General features: G+C 44.3%; 1 long non-coding RNA gene across 3 annotated transcripts in view; it reads right to left on the minus strand.

The window, feature by feature from the left end:
* LOC117202205 (uncharacterized) overlaps positions 1–22999 on the minus strand; it is a 166256-nt gene that overhangs the window by 50253 nt on the left and 93004 nt on the right. For all 3 annotated transcript variants that reach the window (XR_007476746.1, XR_007476745.1, XR_007476747.1), the window contains one exon: positions 360–462. This is a non-coding gene — a long non-coding RNA (uncharacterized LOC117202205). The remainder of the gene's footprint in view (positions 1–359; positions 463–22999) is intronic.

The following is a 22999-nucleotide window of genomic DNA, read 5'->3' on the forward strand; positions in this document are numbered from 1 at the left end:
CCTGCCCCAGGACTGCAATACCAGGACCATCGATCTGATAACTGAGACTAGAGCACTACTAAGTGAGTAATGGGGGTCGCATATACTGCTCGGATATGCTGGAGAAAGGGATGATTCATGTCCCAGGTGGGAAGGCACAAGATTTCATCAAACTACGCACAAAATCATGCAATTTAAAACTTACAAATTCTTTCTAGAATTTTCCATTTGGTATTTTGGGGCCATGGTTGACCACGGGTAACTGAAACTGTAGAAAGCAAAATCATGGATAAGGAGAGACTACTGTACTATTATTCTCCCCTATTTCAGTCAGCTTCAGCAACATAACAAACCACCCCCAAAATAATTCATGTACTCACAATGCTGTGAGTGGGCAATTTGGGCTGGATGGCTGGGATCTCCTTCCACGTGGCCTCACATCCTCATTGGCATCAGCGGGGCTTGTCACATGGCAGCAATGTCCTGAAAGAACAGAAGTTGCAAAGCCTCTTGACACCTAGGCTCAGAGCTCACACATTATTGCCACCCATTCCTATGGAAGCAAGTCACAAGGCCAGCTCAGTTTCAGGGGGGTGGGAAAGTATACTCCACCTTTAGTGGGGGAAGTTGCAAAGAAATTTGAGATCCTATGTAACCTACCCCATCCCATTCACAGAGGGAGAAACTGAGGCAGAGAAATGTTCCATAAACATGGCACAGTAACACAATTAACAATTGGGGAGACGCCATTCCAATCCCAGGAGTCTGAAACCACAGCCCATACTCTTAGCCACAGAGCTCCACAACTGTGAGATGGCACTGGAAGGGTAGGTAGGGACCAAGTGACAGAGGGTCTTGTCTTCTGGACATTCTCTTGAGAGACAAAGTAGTGCGGTCCTTAGCAAGCCTGGACTCCATCCCCCCTCTGTCACAGACTGGCAATGTGACCTGGGGAGAGACCACACCGTGTTCAGCTGGGTTGTTCACCCAGACAGAAGCTTCAGTAAGTAAGAAAGATACCAGCACCTAAGGGGAATTTGTGCCTGCATGGCCCTAAAATAGCTCCCCTGAGCTGATCACCCAGCCAGAACTCTCCATTCTGCACAGAGAGCCCCCAGAAGAAATCAATCACATAGGAGTGAATTCTTCCAGGTAACCAGCGAACAGGTCCCCAAGGCACCTGGGACCCAGGAAGGGATGAAGGAAGTGGGACTGTGATCAGGGGCAGCCCCCCGAGCAGGCAGGCCTTGTGAGGGCACTAGGAGAAGACAGCACCCAGCCTGGACTTCAGGCTGCCAGCAGTGAGGATTCGGGCATTTTCAGATGGGAGCCAGATTGGGAGCCTTTTTGTTCCAAGGTGTGCTGGTGCCACCTAGCATCTAGCATCGGCGGAGGAGCTGCCACACCTGAGGATTCCTCCTGCAGCTGGAGCAGGAATAACAAGGCGCAGGGGAAGCCGAGCCAGGAGTTGGAGGCCAAGTTTCAACTCTGGCCCCGCCCACAGTTTCTGCTCTGACTCTGGACAAATCCCTTCCCCGGGGTTTCAACCTCAAACTGAGGTTCACTCAGATTCCCCAAACACTCATGGTGGGAATTGGCCTGGTTCTAATATTCTGTGATTCTAAAAGCTCTTTTGGGGAGGCTGGTTACAGTGGGGGAAGGACCTCTGGTAAACCAATGTACTGTTCGCGCAGTTGTTTGAGTCTTGCGCGTGCGCATGCGCACACCACACACACGAACGATCCCATAAGGGAGGGAGCGAGTGGTCTTGTTCTCTGATGTGTTCCCAGTGCCCTGCCCATGTCAGAGCTCAGCAATATGGTGACTCTTGCTGTTGAAGAAAATCATAGATGGGGGCTGGTTTCAGAGAGAGTAGAGAAGGCAGGAGGGCAGCAACCCTATTTGGGAAGATAATGCACCCGGGGAGGCGCCACGTTGCCTTTCTGAGATCAGTAGGTATTAAGGAATTACAAACACCTCAGAAGGGGACAGGGCAGCCGGCATTTCCAGCTGTCAGGAGGGAGCTGGAGCCAGGACGCCTCTCCCTCACACACTGTCAGCTGGCTCCAGGTGCAAAGGGGTGGACGAATAGGAAATTCACTCTCCTATAATCTCTGTCAATACCTCCACACCCCTCCGGAAACATGGCTGGCTTGCTGTGTAAATAAAACACCAAGCCCAGCTCCAATACCATGCACATCACCGCCCCTACGCCCCTCCTCTGACCCCAAATTTAAACAGCCACCATCTCTCCCCTGACTCCCAGGCTATCGGAGGAGCCAGCCCCTCACCGATCAGGGCTGGAGGAAGGTAAGCTCAGGCACAACAAAGCCCCAGACCACCTGGGAGGCACAGTATCCTCAGAGCCTGTTCTCAGACCCCAGTGCAGCAAAGGGAGGCTGCCTGACAGACACTTGACTGAACTTTGAGGAAAAGTGTTCTTTCCTCCGTGTCTTGAGCCCTTCCTACCCCAGCTCTCTTATGTTCCCACAGGTTGAGGTGGGAGATATTCCTTAAGATGCTGATGACAAAGCTGAGATGAGACATAAGTGGCTGTGCGCAGGGTCACCCAGTAATTTGGAGTTAGAGCAGAGTTTGGTATTGGAGTCTCCTGACACCCCCCAAGGAGGTCTCTTCAACCATCTCATCAGCTAGAGATGAACTGGCAGTCCCTTCCAGCTCTGCTTGCACATTTAAAAATGAGAAGATTAACCCAAAAGGGTAAAATTTTAAAATATCAGGCCACACGGCAGGTGAGCCAACATAGATCTGTTTGACTATGAAATTCATATCAGCCTGTTTGCAAAAGGGCAGCCTCGGGGGTGAAGGATGGGGCTATACTAGTAAGAAGTCACCTCTCGGGGACTTCCCTGGTGGCGCATGTCAAGAATCCACCTGCTAGGGGCTTCCCTGGTGGCCCAGTGGTTGAGAGTCTGCCTGCCGGTGCAGGGGGCGCGGGTTCGTGCCCTGGTCCGGGAGGATCCCATGTGCCGCAGAGTGGCTGGGCCCGTGAGCCATGGCCGCTGGGCCTGCATGTCCGGAGCCTGTGCTCCTCAACGGGAGAGGCCACAGCGGTGAGAGGCCCGCGTACCGAAAAAAAAAAAAAAAAAAGAATCCACCTGCTAATGCAGGGGACACGGGTTCGAGCCCTGGTGCAGGAAGATCCCACATGCCACGGAGCAACTAAGCCCACGAGCCACAACTACTGAGCCTGCACATGTGCCACAACTACTGAAGCCCACACGCCTAGAGCCTGTGCTCCGCGACAAGAGAAGCCACCGCAATGAGGAGCCCACGCACTGCAACGAAGTGTAGCCCCCCACTCGCCGTAAGAGAAAGCCCACATGCAGCAATGAAGACCCAACGCAGCCAAAACTTAATTTTTTTTTTAAAGTCACCTTGGAGTTCTCTGGTCTGCAGAGGCAGAACAGAATTCTGAAGCTCCCCTAGCTGCTTCTTCTGAACCTCCAATCTTGCCTTTAAGACAACTCACCGTCCCCCCCACACACACACACACACGAAAAAGCAGCATTTATCCCTTTTACTGGATGCAAAAGACAAAAGTGTGAAGAGCAGCACACGTTTGCTTTCCCCATTTGTAACAGACTAGTATGTTGGACAGTGAGGGTTCTCTTTCAAGAAGGGAATACAGAAACCCTGAGAGCTTAACGATTGCTAGGCTTCTAGCCAAGTCCTCCTCTTTTTAAGGAGCAAGGAACCAGACAAGGGATAAAAGGCCCAAAGAGGGGATGTGAACTTGCCGGAGGTTGAGGGTCACCTCTGCTACCTTCAATTGCCCCAGCTGGCCAGAGGACAGAGATTTAGAAGATCTGTTCCATGTTGAAAATGGAGGGGCTTCCCTGGTGGCACAGTGGTTAAGAATCCGCCTGCCAATGCAGGGGACACGGGTTCGAGCCCTGGTCCGGGAAGACCTCACATGCCGCGGAGCAACTAAGCCCGTGCACCACAACAACTACTGAGCCCGCATGCCACAACTACTGAAGCCTGCACGCCTAGAGCCTGTGCTCCGCAACAAGAAAAGCCACCACAATGAGAAGCCCACGCACCGCAGGGAAGAGTAGCCCCTGCTCACCGCAACTAGAGAAAGCCCGCACGCAGCAATGAAGACCCAATGCAGCCAAAAGTAAATAAATAAAATAAATATATATATATATATTTTAAAAAAAGAAAAAAGAAAATGGAATCTCTGAGGTACCCTCAATAAGTGCTTTTACCAAATGGGCCCATGGATACCCTTCCAAGCAGGACCTCATGTCACCCTCCTGGTCTCACTATCGGCTCAGGATAAACCAGAGGATGTCATTCAAACCACGGTCTTAATGAACATCATGATCTAATGTGAGACCCCACCTTGGTAATTCATCTATTTTAGGAGGTCTTGGGGTCCTTCATCCCGAAGATAAAGCAGGCAGGGTGGCAGGCCACAGTGAGGATATCGACATCTTTGGCCAAAAGACCCTTTCTTTAGAAGACCCTTGCTTCACCCCTTGGACATGACTGCCTACACATCAGGCAGCTCTTTTACAAATAGGAAATATCAATATACACCCTTTTTTTTGTTCCCTGAAAATGATAATGTATTTTTCCACTTGGCTTCCTTGTCCCATTTTATAGATGGGTAAACTGAGGCTTGATACCTTTCCCAAAAGTCAACAGGCAATTATGTGGCTAAGAGCCAAGATTCAACATCGAGGAGCCCAACTTCAGGGCCCAAAATATTAACCTCTAGGTTACACTCCTTCCACAATGCAGTGAAAAGACACCTGACTGAATTAAGAGTCAGGAGATCTGATTCCCAGATCTGCAAATTTCTTATTGTGGGACTTTTTCCTCTCTCACTCTTCTCTATATGTAAAATGAAGAGGCTGGCCTGGAGACGACTAAGGCCACCACATTTTTCTGAATTCATGATTCTCCTCTGTAAGAACACATACTCAGTTGACTCCTAAATGCCCTTGAAGCTTCCACTCAAGCTATCAGTAAGAAATCTTTTTTTCAGTAGATGTGTTTGAAACCAGACTAATCAGCTTTTCAAAAGGATAATTAAAGCCACTACTAAGTCAACTGAAAACCTGCTGGCTGGCTAAGCACTAGCAAACCACAAACATAGTTGGAGGGTGGGGGGTGGGCAGGGAGAGTAAGCAGGTGGCAGGGAAGGAATCTGAAGGATATTAAGATAACACCCGGGCTTCCCTGGTGGTTCAGTGGTTAAGAATCCGCCTGCCAATGCAGTGGACACGGGTTCGAGCCCTGGTCCAGGAAGATCCCGCATGCCGCAGAGCAACTAAGCCCGTGAGCCACAGCTACTGAGCCCACGTGCCACAACTACTGAGCCCACGAGCCACAACTACTGAAGCCTGTGCGCCGAGAGCCTGTGCTCCCCAATGAGAAGCCACCATGAGAAGCCCGCACACCACAACGAAGAGTAGCCCCCGCTCGCAGCAACCAGAGAAAGCCCACGCGCAGCAATGAAGACCCAACGCAGCCAAAAATAAATAAATAAATAAATTTAAAAAATAAAAATAACTCCCAAAGGAGATAAGCAAGAGCTGTGTGTTCTATTTATGGCCCAACTCCTGAACCAGGTGTTCACTGAGCCCCCATCGCCTGACCCTGACCTACCTTGCCGAGCTCAGAGCCTGCAATTGAGGCAATCAGGCTGCTTGCCATCCTAAACACATTTTACACTTTCCAACCTCTGTTCCTTTGGTTGGGCCACTTCCTCTGCCTAGAACGCCTGATCAAAGCCCAAATCTCAAATTCAGACCTCTAACGACCACTTCCTCCATAAAGCTTTCCCTAGTCACTGAACTCTCAAACCTCTCTGCACACCACTTACGGAACTCAATACAGACTCGCGTCTTTTTTTTTTTAATCACTCCTGATAGAATGTCAGAGCCTGAAATCACAGGTCATTCCAGGGCTAGAACCAAGCCTTGGCCAATGATAGTAGCAGACTAGCTCCTAAGAATGTTCTTTCATCTAGTCCTGACTACAAATCTAGGAGACAGAGGTGGGGAGAGACATTTCCTCTGCCTCTCTCATACCATGAGGTCTCTGTCTCAGCCTCCCACTCTTCTCTTCCCTATAGACAAAGACCAGAGAATGATCCAATGGTCAGAGTGCCAGGAAAATCAGTGATTCTTGACGGCCTATATTTTAAAAGAGTTCCAGGGCTTCCCTGGTGGTGCAGTGGTTGAGAATCCGCCTGCCAATGCAGAGGACACGGGTTCGCGTCCCGGTCCGGGAGGATCCCACATGCCGCGGAGCGGCTGGGCCTGTGAGCCATGGCTGCTGGGCCTGCGCGTCCGGAACCTGTGCTCTGCAACGGGAGAGACCACAACAGTGAGAGGCCCGCATACCGCAAAAAAAAAAAAAAAAAAAAGAGTTCCAGACACATCTGAGCTCTCCTGCGTCTCTCTTTCCTCCTTCCATGAGGTCAGTCAGCACACTAAGCTGAGACTCGTCTCATGGAGAAAGCCAACCTCTCTTTCGTTCCCTTTTCTTTCTCCTACTTTGGTTCACTGGGCTCAGTTATAAATTAATTATTTTTGTTCCCATTCTGCTAATGTTCCTTGTGGTACTAGTCTGCGAAGGACAGAGTAAGGGGAATTGGGAAGTGGAGTCCCACAGAGGGGAGAAATGATTGTCCATGTGGGATGCAGACATTCCTGAGTTCTAAGTCCGTGATGCCAAAATAACATCAAACTTAATTCATATTTTTAATCCCCATTTTACAGGTAAAGCAAACTGAGACTCAGAAAAGTTAAACAGTTTACCCAAAGATGCTCTGTTAACAAGAGATAAAACTAGTGTTCCGAACCCCGGTGGGATTCCCAGCCCAACTGTAATTAACAACCAGGGCAGCCTAGTCTTACAGAAGCATCAGGGCGTGCGATTTGCCAGAATAGTCCTGTCTCACCAACTCCCTCAGGCTATACTTCCAGCTACTTAAACTTTCCAGCCTCCTCCCCTCCAGCTCCTCCACAGGCACCCCCTCCAAACACTGACACAGAGCCTGGAAAGACTGGAAGCCCGGACACCACGTTGACATTGGCCCAGCTCTAATTACAGCTCCAACAGCCTGCACCAAGCCTGTAGACAAACCACACCTGAGGCACATCAATTTCTGCCCCAGCTGGCTCCCACCATGGGCATGTTCACACTGTTGTGCTCAAAGGCAGCCTGCCTGAACCCCTGACGTGGGAGGAATGCACCCAGCCCCTTTTCGCTTCTTATTCTTAATTAGAATTTCCGTTAAAACCACTACAGCAATGAGGCGCACCCCAGGCGGCACACTTCAGAACAATTAGCACACCCCTCAGGTGGCTAAAATGGCCTCGGCCCTGGTCCGGTTGACATAATTGCACCGAAACATACAGCCTACCAGGAGGCTCCCATTTTAAGTAGAAAGAAACAATTAGTCACACAATCTGTTGGGCAGTTAGAGCTATAGGAAATTCTTCAGTATACATAATTAAAAAGTTTGCCAGGCGGTGAGATATATGGAAATTATCCCTTACCTATGGCTCCCTGTTTTCGTAAGCAAACTTCTATCCCTGCCCACACTACAGCCCGATGCTGTTAATGCTGTGTGTCTGTGTGTGTGTGTTGGGGGGCGGGGGGGGGGGGTAGGTGTGCGTTTGTGTGTAGACGCCTGCTGCATAAAGGGACCGGTTATAATTATGTGTCTGGTTCACTGTGGACCAGAACAGCCCATTCCTGGAATGTGGTAAATAATCACTGGGTCAAAGAGGTTACGGAGGCCCCATCTACCTCGCTGCCACTTTTGGAATCCCAAGCCACTAATTAAAACCTGCCCCTAAGATAGCTCATGGCCGCGTCACCCTGGTGATTCTGAGGAATAAATAAAACGAGCAAATGAGAAGACCAGAAAGACCTCTCTGAACACCAGAAGAGTTGCAGAAAACCACCGGAGGCTCCCTGGCCTCTTTTGTGAAGCCACACTTGGATTTCACAGGCAGAAGCATCTCATCTGCATTCATCATCCCTCTCCCGTTCTTCGTTCTCGGGGCTGAACCATGGCGCCTTCCGCGGGCCGGCACTGCCGCTATAATTAATATTCGACTGGCATTTCCACTGCGTACTCAAAGCCTGTTCTTTCAGCCTTTTCAAATCCAATTCAGACCAAAGTGATCTCTGCCCTTGCAGTTTGGTTCGGGCGGCAGGGATTGTTAGGATTGCAACTTACGGTTTATTAGCATTTACTGAACAGCCAAGGAGCCCTGCACGATAGCAGTTGTCACTAGGTCTCTGACTCCCAAACTAAAATTAACAAGCCAGCGGGACACCAATTCCGGGGCAGACAGGAGGCCGTTTCAGCGAGAATTATTATTTATGATTTTTTCATACAAGACTATGGATGAGTGGAGCCGTTGAAAAAAGGGGCAGTCAGGCTCATAGGATGCAGCCACGGTTTGATCACTCACTTGAAGGTCTCCACAGTCACCCTTCTGGCTTCATCATTTGTGGATCTAGAGGAAATGGTAAAGTGTAAGGAAGCCTTGATTCAAATCCTGAGCTAGTCCACTATCCGACCTTCTGCAAGTTACTTCCCAACTCAGGGACTCAGCCTCTCACGTTCAAGATGAGAGTAAAACAGGATCAGTGGTGGTTAATCCATCTCCTTGGGGAGATGTGATCGGGATGGGGTAGGTTCCCTCCCCTACATTACCCAGAACCGCTCTCATTCTACCTGCTTCATGTACCAGGCTTTCCCCCAAGATTGGTTAAAACTCTTCTTTTTGATCTGTAGACTGCACGTTTGAAGCCACTAGGTGATCTCTAAAATCCTTCATAGCTCTGGAGCATATGAAGTAGCAAGAACTGAAATGGTGTAAGGAACCCACCGTGCCAAGACAGAGCAGCTGTATATTTTGAGTGATGAAGGAGACACAAGGGCTAAGGAAGAAGCAGATTAACACGGAATCCCAGCAAAGCAGAGAAAACACCCAGAGATGATACTAATGACTGTAGATAGACACTCAGAGCACAGGGGAGCTGGGAGCTGATTTGAGTGATGTGTAGGCTTCCTTTAATAACTAAGATAGCTCAGCATCATTCTGTGGCAGATTTCCTGGGAAGATGGAAGGCCCCTTTATCCAGGCTGACAGATCCAGACTGATAAGACCTTCTACCACTTCTCTCTTGAATGGATGCATTGCTCACCCACGCAAGCTTTGAAAATAGGGCATATATCAGCTCCTTGGCTGAAAATCTTCTAAAGACAAATTCTGAAACCTAGAAGAAATCTCCATGGGTATTCCAGAATGAAAACAAATGACTCTGGTTAATGAAAGGCTGGCAAACCCACACAACCAGCAACAGAAAAAGTTAACTTTTGAAACAGAAAAAGAGAACATCAGCTCAACTTCCAGTTAAATGAGGTGGATTGACATACACACTTATCTCCACTTTCTCCTAAAATCCCACTAGAATACGAGTTAAGGGAGTAGAAAGGTGTAAATCTTCAAGAACAAAGAGAAGGGGAGAGAACTAAAGACAAAGAGGAGTTAAAAAAAAAAAAAACTTAGGAAAATGGAAAAGAAATAAAGGAAGGGTAACTGGATTACACTTCAGCTGTCTTCTCTCTGCAAAGGACCTGCAGGGTGAGAAACCAACATAAATCCCGGCAGTGCCTACCAACAGACCTCAGAGGTTTGGGAATCAAAAGCACCAGGTAACTCTAAAACTGGGGATCCAGGGAGTAGAGCCGAAAACAAGGTGTTTCCAAGCCTGAGCCAGCTCCCCTACCCCAACCAGTGCAGACATGGAACCTCCATTCCCCAAACCAGGTGGGAGGTTGAAATGTAGACTCTGCAGGAGGTACCATGAGCAGAGCACAGGCTGAGAGCAAGGTCCTCCCTGATCAAAAGGTTAGACCCTCAGCTCTTAGAATGTGGGCAGCCCCAAAGCCAAGGCCCCTCCCAAACAGGAGATTGGAGAACTCTGTTTTGGTAAGCTGACTAGCCTAAGAGAAGAGATTTTCAGGTACTACCATCAAAAGAGGGCAGGCAGAAGACATGGAAGCAACCTAAGTTGCTTCATCAACTTCATCAACAGATGAATGGGTAAAGAAGATGTGGTATATATAAACACACATAATGGAATACTACTCAGCCATAAAAGAGAACAAAATTTTGCCATTTGCAGCAACTTGGATGGACCTTGAGGGCATTATGCTAAGTGAAATAAGTCAGACAGAGAAAGACAAACACTGTATGATGTCACTTATATGTAGAATCTAAAAAATACAACAGACTAGTGAATATAACAAAAAAGAAGCAGGCTCACAGATATAGAGAACAAACTAGTGGCTACCAGTGGGGAGAGGGAAGTGGGGAGGGGCAACAGAGGGGTAGGGGAGTGGAAAATACAAGCTATTGGGTGTAAGATGGGCTCAAAGATGTATTGTACAACATGGGAAATATAGCCAATATTTTATAATAAATGTAAATGAAAATTAACCCTTAAAATTGTATAAAAATAAAAAATAATAATTTAATAAAAAAGAAGGCAGGCGGGTCATCATTTGAAAAGCAAACTGTGTTCAAGACCCACTGTTTCCCTCTGCCCTAGAGAGACACAACCCAACACTTTTCTGTTTGGAATTCCACTGCCACCACCATTAGCTGAACTCTACCTAGAGTATGGTGAATGGAGGCTTTAATCGAATCTACCCCATTTCATTGGCAGGGGGCGGGGGGCGGAATGAGGGAAATCAGTAACATACCTTATTATGGTAGGTATTGCTGAGTGCAGGTGTACAAGCACAGGGCGAGGGTGAAATGCCACAGAATGTGAGTGCAGAGTGTTTTTTTTAATACTGGAGATTTGTGAGTTAAAAAAGAAGGGATACGAGATTTGAGAAGATGGCGGAAGAGTAAGACGCGGAGAACACCTTCCTCCCCACAGATACACCAGAAATACATCTACACGTGGAACAGCTCCTACAGAACACCTACTGAACGCTGGCAGAAGACCTCAGACCTCCCAAAAGGAAAGAAACTCCCCTCGTACCTGGGTAGGGCAAAAGAAAAAACAGAGACAAAAGAATAGGGGCGGGACCTACACCAGTGGGAGGGAGCTGTGAAGGAGGAAAGGTTTCCACACACTAGAAGCCCCTTCGCGGGCGGAGACTGCGGGTGGCGGAGGGGGAAGCTTCGGGGCCACGGAGGAGAGCACAGCAATACGGGTGCGGAGGGCAAAGTGGAGAGATTCCCGCACAGAGGATCAGGACCGACCGGCACTCACCAGTCCGAGAGGCTTGTCTGCTCCCGCGCCGGGGCGGGTGGGGCTGGGAGTTGAGGCTCGGGCTTCGGTCGGAGCGCAGGGAGGGGACTGGGGTTGGGGGCGTGAACACAGCCTGCAGGGGGTTAGTGCACCACGGCTAGCCTGGAGGGAGTCTGGGGAAAAGTCTGGCCCTGCCGAAGAGGCAAGAGACTTTTTCTTCCCTCTTTGTTTCCTGGTGCACGAGGAGAGGGGATTAAGAGCCCTGCTTAAAGGAGCTCCAGAAACGGGCGTGAGCCGCGGCTAAAAGCGCGGACCCCAGAGACGGGCATGAGACGCTAAGGCTGCTGCTGCCGCCACCAAGAAGCCTGTGTGTGAGCACAAGTCAATCCACACCCCCGTTCCGGGGAGCCTGTGCAGTCCGCCACTGCCAGGGTCCCGGGATCCAGGGACAACTTCCCAGGTGAACGCACGGCACGCCTCAGGCTGGTGCAACGTCACACCAGCCTCTGCCGCCGCAGGTTCGCCCCGCACGCAGTGCCCCTCCCACCCCCCCGGCCTGAGTGAGCCAGAGCCCCCGAAGCAGTGGCTCCTTTAACCCCGTCCTGTCTGAGCGGAGAACAGACGCCCTCCGGGCGACCTACACCCAGAGGCGGGGCCAAATCCAAAGCTGAACCCCGGGAGCTGTGCGAACAAAGAAGAGAAATGGAAACCTCTCCCAGCAGCCTCAGGAGCAGCAGATTAAATCTCCACAATCAACTTGATGAACTCTGCATCTGTGGAATACCTGAATACACAACAAATCATCCCAAACTGAGGAGGTGGACTTTGAGAGCAAGGTTTATTATTTTTTCCCCTTTTCCTCTTTTTGTGAGTGTATATGTGTATGCTTCCGTGTGAGATTTTGTCTGTATAGCTTTGCTTTCACCATTTGTCCTAGGGTTCTATCTGTCTGTTGTTTGTTTTTACTTGTAAAAAACTTTTTTTCTTAATAATTTTTTTATTTTAATAACTTTATTTTATTTTGACCTTACTTTATTTTATTTTCTTTTCTTTTATCCTCTTTCTTTCTAGTTTTTCTCCCTTTTATTCTGAGCCGTGTGGATGAAAGGCTCTTGGTGCTCCAGCCAGGCATCAGGGCTGTGCCACGGAGGTGGGAGAGCCAAGTTCAGGACACTGGTCCACAAGAGACCTCCCAGCTCCACGTAATATCAAACGATGAAAATCTCCCAGAGATCTCCATCTCAAAACCAACACCCAGCTTCACTCAATGACCAGCAAGCTCCAGTGCTGGACACCCAATGCCAAACAACTAGCACAGAACACAGCCCCATCCATTAGCAGAGAGGCTGCCTAAAATCATAATAAGGCCACAGACACCCCAAAACAAACCACCAGACATGGACCTGCCCACCAGAAAGACAAGATCCAGCCTCATCCACCAGAACACAGGCACTAGTGCCCTCCACCAGGAAGCCTACACAACCCACTGAACCAACCTTAGCCACTGGGGACAGACACCAAAAACAACGCAAACTACAAACCTGCAGCCTGTGAAAAGGAGACCCCAAACACAGTAAAATAAGCAAAAGGAGACAATAGAAAAACACAACATCAGATGAAGGAGCAAGGTAAAAAACCACCAGACCTAACAAATGAAGAGGAAATAGGGAGTCTACCTGAAAAAGAATTCAGAATAATGATAGTAAAGATGATCCAAAATCTTGGAAACAGAATAGAGAAAATGCAAGAAACATTAAACAAGGACCTAGAAGAACTAAAGAGGAAACAAGCAATGATGAACAACATGATAAATGAAATTAAAAATACTCTAGAAGGGCTAAATAGCAGAATAACTGAGGCAGAAGAACGGATAAGTGACCTGAAAGATAAAATAGTGGAAATAACTACTGCAGAGCAGAATAAAGGGAAAAGAATGAAAAAAACTGAGGACAGTCTCAGAGACCTCTGGGACAACATTGAACACACCAATATTCGAATTATAGGGGTCCCAGAAGAAGAAGAGAAAAAGAAAGGGACTGAGAAAATATTTGAAGAGATTATAGTTGAAAACTTCCCTAATATGCGAAAGGAAATAGTTAATCAAGTCCAGGAAGCACAGAGAGTCCCATACAGGGTAAATCCAAGGAGAAACACGCCAAGACACATATTAATCACACTGTCAAAAATTAAATACAAAGAAAACATATTAAAGCAGCAAGGGAAAAACAACAAATAACACACAAGGGAATCCCCATAAGGTTAACAGCTGATCTTTCAGCAGGAACTCTGCAAGCCAGAAGGCAGTGGCAGGACATATTCAAAATGATGAAGGAGAAAAACCTACAACCAAGATTACTCTACCCAGCAAGGATCTCATTCAGATTTGATGGAGAAATTAAAACCTTTACAGACAAGCAAAAGCTGAGAGAGTTCAGCACTACCAAACCAGCTTTACAACAAATGCTAAAGGAACTTCTCTAGGCAAGAAACACAAGAGAAGGAAAAGACCTACAATAACAAACGCAAAACAATTAAGAAAATGGGAATAGGAACATACATATTGATAATTACCTTAAATATAAATGGATTAAATGCTCCCACCAAAAGACACAGACTGGCTGAATGGATACAAAAACAAGACCCATATATATGCTGTCTACAAGAGACCCACTTCAGACCTAGGGACACACACAGACTGAAAGTTAAGGGTTGGAAAAAGATATTCCATGCAAATGGAAATCAAAAGAAAGCTGGAGTAGCAATTCTCATATCAGACAAAATAGACTTTAAAATAAAGACTATTAGAAGAGACAAAGGACACTACATAATGATCAAGGGATCGATCCAAGAAGAAGATATAACAATTGTAAATATTTATACACCCAACATAGGAGCACCTCAATACATAAGGCAAATACTAACAGCCATAAAAGGGGAAATCAACAGTAACACAATCATAGTAGGGGACTTTAACACCCCACTTTCACCAATGGACAGATCATCCAAAATGAAAATAAATAAGGAGACACAAGCTTTAAATGATACATTAAACAAGATGGACTTAATTGATATTTATAGAACATTCCCTCAAAAAACAACAGAATACACATTTTTTTGAAGTGCTCATGGAACATTCTCCAGGATAGGTCATATCTTGGGTCACAGATCAAGCCTGGGTAAATTTAAGAAAATTGAAATCGTATCAAGTACCTTTTCCGACCACAACGCTATGAGACTAGATATCAATTACAGGAAAAGATCTGTAAAAACTACAAACACATGGAGGCTAAACAATACACTACTTAATAACGAAGTGATCACTGAAGAAATCAAAGAGGAAATCAAAAAATACCTAGAAACAAATGACAGTGGAGACACGACGACCCAAAACCCATGGGATGCAGCAAAAGCAGTTCTAAGAGGGAAGTTTAGAGCAATACAATCCTACCTTAAGAAACAGGAAACATCTCAAATAAACAACCTAACCTTGCACCTAAAGCAATTAGAGAAAGAAGAACAAAAGAACCCCAATGTTAGCAGAAGGAAAGAAATCATAAAGATCAGATCAGAAATAAATGAAAAAGAAATAAAGAAAACGATAGCAAAGATCAATAAAACTAAAGGCTGGTTCTTTGAGAAGATAAACAAAATTGATAAACCATTAGCCAAACTCATCAAGAAAAAGAAGGAGAAGACTCAAATCAAAGAATTAGAAATGAAAAAGGAGAAGTAACAACTGATACTGCAGAAATACAAAGGATCATGAGAGATTACTACAAGCAACTCTATGCCAATAAAATGGACAACCTGGAAGAAATGGACAAATTCTTAGAAATGCACAACCTGCCGAGACTGAACCAGGAAGAAATAGAAAATATGAACAGACCGATCATAAGCACTGAAATTGAAACTGTGATTAAAAATCTTCCAACAAACAAAAGCCCAGGACCAGATGGCTTCACAGGCGACTTCTATCAAACATTTAGAGAAGAGCTAACACGTATCCTTCTCAAACTCTTCCAAAATATAGCAGAGGGAGGAACACTCCCAAACTCATTCTACGAGGCCACCATCACCCTGATACCAAAAGCAAAGATGTCACAAAGAGAGAAAATTACAGGCCAATATCACTGATGAACATAGATGCAAAAATCCTCATCAGAATCCAACAGCACATTAAAAGGATCATAAACCATGATCAAGTGAGGTTTATTCCAGGAATGCAAGGATTCTTCAATATACGCAAATCAATCAACGGGATACACCATATTAACAAAATGAAGGAGAAAAACCATATGATCATCTCAATAGATGCAGAGAAAACTTTTGACAAAATTCAACACCCATTTATGACAAAAACCCTGCAGAAAGTAGGCATAGAGGGAACTTTCCTCAACATAATAAAGGCCATATATGACAAACCCACACCCAACATCGTCCTCAATGGTGAAAAACTGAAACCATTTCCACTAAGATCAGGAACAAGACAAGGTTGCCCACTCTCACCACTCTTAGTCAACATAGTTTTGGAAGTTTTAGCCACAGCAATCAGAGAAGAAAAAGAAGTAAAAGGAATACAAATTGGAAAAGAAGAAATAACACTGTCACTGTTTGCATATCACAGGATAATATACATAGAGAATCGTAAATATGCTACCAGAAAACTACCAGAGTTAATCAATGAATTTCATAAAGTAGCAGGATACAAAATTAATGCCCAGAAATCTCTGGCATTCCTATATACTAATGATGAAAAATCTGAAAGTGAAATCAAGAAAACACTCCCACTTACCATTGCAACAAAAAGAATAAAATATCTAGGAATAAACCTACCTAAGGAGACAAAAGACCTGTATGCAGAAAACTGTAAGACACTGATGAAAGAAATTAAAGATGATACAAATAGATGGAGAGCTATATCATGTTCTTGGATTGGAAGAATCAACATTGTGAAAATGACTCTACTACCCAAAGCAATCTACAGATTCAATGCAATCCCTATCAAACTACCACTGGCATTTTTCACAGAACTAGAACAAAAATATTTCACAATTTGTATGAAAACACAAAAGACCCCGCATAGCCAGAGCAACCTTGAGAACAAAAAATGGAGCTGGTGGAATCAGGCTCCCTGACTTCAGACTATACTACAAAGCTAAAGTAATCAAGACAGTATGGTACTGGCACAAAACCAGAAATATAGATCAATGGAACAGGATCGAAAGCCCAGAAATAAATCCACGCACATATGGTCACCTTATCTTTGATAAAGGAGGCAAGAATATACAGTGGAGAAAAGACAGCCTCTTCAATAAGTGGTGCTGGGAAAACTGGACAGGTACATGTGAAAGTATGAAATTGGAACACTCCCTAACACCATACATAAAAATAAACTCAAAATGGATTAAAGACTTAAATGTAAGGCCAGACACTATCAAACTCTTAGAGGAAAACATAAGCAGAACACTCTATGACATAAATCACCGCAAGATCTTTTTTGACCCACCTCCTAGAGAAATGGAAATAAAAACAAACATAAACAAATGGGACCTAATGAAACTTCAAAGCTTTTGCACAGCAAAGGAAACCATAAACAAGACCAAAAGACAACCCTCAGAATGGGAGAAAATATTTGCAAATGAAGCAACTGACCAAGGATTAATCTCCAAAATTTACAAGCAGCTCATGCAGCTCAATAACAAAAAAACAAACAACCCAATCCAAAAATGGGCAGAAGACCTAAATAGACATTTCTCCAAAGAAGATATACAGATTGCCAACAAACACATGAAAGGATACTCAACATCACTAATCATTAGAGAAATGCAAATCAAAACTACAGTGAGGTATCATCTCACACCAGTCAGAATGGGCATCATCAAAAAATCTAAAAACAATAAATGCTGGAGAGGGTATGGAGAAAAGGGAACCCTCTTGCACTGTTGGGAATGTAAATTGATACAGCCACTATGGAGAACAGTATGGAGGTTCCTTAGAAAACTACAGATAGAACTACCATACGACCCAGCAATCCCACTACTGGGCATATACCCTGAGAAAACCATAATTCAACAAGAGTCATGTACCAAAATGTTCACTGCAGCTCTATTTACAATAGCCAGGACATGGAAGCAACCTAAGTGTCCATCAACAGATGAATGGATAAAGAAGATGTGGCAATATATACAATGGAATATTACTCAGCCATAAAAAGAAACGAAATTGAGTTATTTGTACGGAGGTGGATGGACCTAGAGTCTGTCATACAGAGTGAAGTAAGTCAGAAAGAGAAAAACAAATACTGTATGCTAACACATATATATGGGATCTAAAAAAAAAAAAGTCATGAAGAACCTAGGGGTAAAACGGGAATAAAGACACAGACCTACTAGATAATGGACCTGAGGATATGGGGAGGGGGAAGGGTACGATGTGACAAAGTGAGAGAGTGGCAAGGACATATATGCACTACCAAATGTAAAATAGATAGCTAGTGGGAAGCCACCACATAGCAGAGGGAGATCAGCTCAGTGGTTTGTGACCATCTAGAGGGGTGGGATAGGGAGGGTGGGAGGGAGGGAGACGCAAGGGGGAAGAGATATGGGAACATATGTATATGTATAACTGATTCACTTTGTTATAAAGCAGAAACTAACGCACCATTGTAAAGCAATTATACTCCAATAAATATGTTAAAAAAAAGAAAAGAAAAGAAAGGATACAAAAGATGGCTTGCAAGGAAGAACTACTCTAGGGAGAAGGACAAGATGTATAAAGGTAGGTCCCTCTTCTAATCCCCATACACAATCTTTAGTTAAATGTCACTTCTCCTGGACACTCCTTGGACTGTATCTACTTTGGAGATGAATCAAACTTCCATGTCCTACCTCAAAGGGGCATCAGGAAAGAACAGAGGCTACCACATCCAGACTACCCAGTTATTTGTCTGCATCCCACCAGCATGTCTTGGTTGAGAATTGCTCATTTTTTAAATGGTCAAAAAAGACCACCCCCTCAAATGAAACCGTCTGCAGATAAGCACCAAGGACACCCCAATGTCTTTGCATGCAGTGTAACTTAATTCATTTTGGCATTCTCTGAGGAGAAAATTCTACCCTTTTTCTTGCATTTAAATTAAGAATGTGCAGCAAATGTCAGTGAGGATGTGGTGAAGAGGGAAACCTCATACACTCTTGGTGGGAATGTAAATGGGTGCAGCCACTGTGGAAAACAGTATGGAGGTTTCTCAAAAAACTAAAAATAGAACTACCATATGATCCTGCAATTCCTCTCCTGGGTATATATCCAAAAAAACTAAAAACACTAATTTGAAAAGATACATGCACCCCAATGTTCATAGCAGCACTATTTACAATACCCAAGATATGGAAGCAACTTAAGTGTCCATCAACAGATGAATGGGTAAGGAAGATGTGATATACCTGCAGAAAAAGAACAAAGCAGGAGGCATAACCTTCCCAGACTTCAGACAATACTACAAAGCTACAGTAATCGGGCTTCCCTGGTGGCGCAGTGGTTGAGAGTCCGCCTGCGGATTCAGGGGACACGGATTCATGCCCCAGTCCAGGAAGATCCCACATGCCACGGAGCGGCTGGGCCCCTGAGCCGTGGCCGTTGAGCCTGCGCGTCCAGAGCCTGTGCTCCGCAACGGGAGAGGCCACAACAGTGAGAGGCCCACATACGGCAAAAAAAAAAAAAAAAAAGCTACAGTAATCAAAATGGCATGGTATGACAAAAACAGACATATGGATCAACAGAACAGAATAGAGAGCCAGAAATAAACCCACACACCTGCAGTCAATTAATCTTCGACAAAGGAGGCAGGAATATACAATGGGGAAAGTCTTTTCAGCAAGTGGTGTTGGGAAAGTTGGACAACTGCATGTAAATCAATGAAGTTAGAATACATCCTCTCACCATACACAAAAATAAACCCAAAATGGCTTAAAAACTTAAATATAAGACATGACACTGAGACTTCCCTGGTGGTCCAGTGGGTAAGACTCCACACTCCCAATGCAGGGGGCCTGGTTCGATCCCTGGTCGGGGAACTAGATCCCACATGCAGGCCACAACTAAGAAGTCTGCATGCTGCAACTAGCAGATCCCGCATGCCACAACTAAAGATCCCGCATGCCATAATCTGGCGCAGCCAAAATAAATTTTAAAAAAAAGACATGACACCATAAAACTCCTAGAAGAGATCATAGGCAAAACATTCTCTGACATAAATCATACCAGTGTTTTCTTAGGTCAGTCTCCCAAGGCAATAGAAATAAAAACAAAAATAACAAATGGGAACTAATCAAACTTACAAGATTTTGTACAGCAAAGGAAACCATAAACAAAACAAAAAGACAACCTATGAACTGGGAGAAAATACCTGCAAATGATGCGACCAACAAGGGCTTAATTTCCAGAATATACAACAGTTCATACAACTCAATGACAAACAAACAACCCAATCGAAAAATGGGCAGAAGACCTAAATAGACATTTCTCCAAAGAAGAATACAGATGGACAACAGGCACATGAAAAGATGCTCAACATCACTAATTATTAGAAAAATGCAAATCAAAAGTACAGTGAGGTACCACCTCACACCAGTCAGAATGACCATCATTTAAAAGTCTACAAATAACAAATGCTGGAGAGGGTGTGGAGAAAAGGGAACCCTCCTACACTGTTGGTGGGAATGTAAGTTGGTGCAGACACTATGGAAAACATTATGGAGGTTTCTCAGAACACTAAAGGTAGAAATACCGTATGATCCAGCAATCCCACTCTTGGGCATATATCCAGACAACTATAATTTAAAAAGATACATGCACCCCTATCCTCACAGCAGCACTATTTACAATAGCCAAGACATGGAAGGAACCTAAATGTCCATCTACAGATGAAAGGATAAAGATGTGGTACATATTAACTCAACCATTAAAAAGGATGAAATAATGCCATTTGCAGCAACATGGATGGACCTAGAGATCGTCATACTAAGTGAAGTAAGTCAGAGAAAGAGAAATATTGTATGATATCGCTTATATGCGGAATCTAAAAAAAAAATGATGCAAATGAACTTATTCACAAAACAGAAACAGACTCAAAGACTTCGAGAACAAACTTACGGTTACCAGGGGGGAAGGGTCAGAGGAAGGGATAGTTATGGAGTTTGGGATTGACATATACACAAGGCTATATTTAAAATGGATAACCAGCAAGGACCTACAGTATAGCACAGGGAACTCTGCTCAATATTATGTAAGAACCTAAATGGGAAAAGAATTTGAAAAGGAATAGATACATGTATATGTATAACTGAATCACTTTGCTGTACACCTGAAACTGACACAACATTGTTAATCAACTATACAGTTCTCCAGTATAAAATAAAAAGTTAAAAAAAACAAAACTATACATCCTTCAGGAAAAAAAAAAAAAGATGATATATTGGGTTGGCCAAAAAGTTCGTTCGGGTTTTTCTGTAAGATGTTACATATATACACTTCTCAGCCATAAATGCGAATGAAATAATGCCATTTGCAGCAACATGGACGCAAACAGAGATTATCATACTAAGTGAAATAAATCATAAAGAGAATGACACATACCATATGATATCACTTATATGTAAAGTCTAAAATACGACACAAATGAACAGGTCTACGAAACAGAAACAGACTCATGGACACAGAGAACACACTTGTGGTTGCCAAAGAGGAGGGGGTTGGGGGGGATGGAGTGGGAGGCTGGGGTTAGCAGATGTAAGCTATTATATACAGAATAGATGGACAACAAGGTCATACTGTATAGCACAGGGAACTATATTCAATATCCTATGATAAACCATAATGGAAAAGAGCATTAAAAAAAGAATGTATGTATGTACATAACTGAATCACTTTTCTGTACAGCAGAAATTAACACAACATTATAAATCAACTATACTTCAACAAAAACAATTAAAGAGATGTGATATACATATAACTATATAGATTTACACACACACACACACACAATGGAATACTACTCAGCAATAAAAAAGAATGAAATTTTGCCATTTGCAGCAACATGGATGGACTTGGAGGGCATTATACTAAATGAAATAAGTCAGACAGAGAAAGACAAACACTGTATGATATCACATATAAGGAATCTAATAAAACACAACAAACTAGTGAATATAACAAAAAAGAAGCAGACTCACAGATATAGAAACAAACTAGTGGTTATCAGTAGGGAGAGGGGACAGGGGAGGGACAAAATAGTAGTACAAGAGTAAGAGGTACAAATTATTAGGTATAAAATAAGCAGCAAGGATATATTATACAGTATGGGGAAAATAGCTAACGTTTTGTAGTAACTATAAATGGAGTATAACCTTTAAAAATTGTGAATCACCATGGTGTACACCTGTAACATATAATATTGTACTTCAACTATACTTGAATAAAATTTTAAAAATTAAGAATGTGCAAGTGATTTCTGTACTGATACCCTTAAATGAGAACTCTTTTGACCCTGTGTCCCTTAGAGATAGCTGTAGGGATAGCAGCTTGCTTAGAGCGTGCACAGCAACTTCTCCAGAAGGCCATCAGAGAAAGGAGAAGCATGTTGGAAGATGACGCTAAGTCACAACAATGATGTATCCTCTAGCTGTCGGAGCCCAGGCCATTGGTCTCCCGTCTAACATTCACAGCTCTTGGGCATGTGGTAAGTTCTTGGGGTTCAGAAGGATAATAAGAGTGACCATACTTATGACACGATGTATTGATCATTTACAGTATTCCAGGCACAGTACTAGTGCTCTACATACAACTCTTCACTTAACCTTTATGACATCTATACAAGGTATCACCATTTCTGTTTTATAGAGGAAACTAAGGTTCAGAAATATTAAATTATTTACTAATAGACACACAGCTAGTATGAGGCAGGCCTGGATTTTAACTTTAGTCCCTCCGATCCCATAGCCTGTCTGCTTAACCACCAAATTCTGGATTGTTCATTCTTAAGCTATCTCCACATCACTTACCTACTTAGAAAGTTTCAATGGCACCTTACTACCTATGACAGTGGTTCTCAACCCAACATTATATGTTCATCAAATTCAATGACTCATGGCTGCCTAGACAGTCATACACACTACCCAAGTCCTGGAACGCTTCCTACATTAAGGTGCATGTTATCCATCTTGAAGAGACCGGCCAAGGTCACACCTCCTCTGAAGCCTTCTGTGAGGACTTTAGCACCTAAAAGTTTCTGAAATGATTTTCTGTCCTCTGGGCTCCCCAAACCCTTACTGAGTATCCGTCATTTTGCCTTTACAGTATGACACCTTACAAGTTAGCATTTTATGTATGGTACGTGTCACGGTCCCAGCACAAAGCACATTCACTTTAGAATAATTGGAGTTGTTTTTCATAAAGGGACTGTTTACAGAAGTGTGGGAAGTCTAGAGGGAAACTATGGCAGCTAGTGTGAGCCCCAAGTCTGGCAATAGAAGCCCCTATAACCACTCGCAGGCCTAAAGAAAGGATGTGAAGAGGCAACAGTTATTGCTAATGGGACCCAATACAAAGAAGGCTGGCTGGAGAGGGCTGCCTTACAGGAGCTGGGACTATCAGTTGAGGAATTAAATAACTCCATAGAAAAGACTAAAACTCTAATTCAAAAAGATGCATGCACCCCAATATTCATAGCAGCACTATTTATAACAGCCAA

The sequence above is a fragment of the Orcinus orca genome, chromosome 3 (genome assembly GCF_937001465.1).
Source record: "Orcinus orca chromosome 3, mOrcOrc1.1, whole genome shotgun sequence".
Lineage (NCBI taxonomy): Eukaryota > Metazoa > Chordata > Mammalia > Artiodactyla > Delphinidae > Orcinus > Orcinus orca.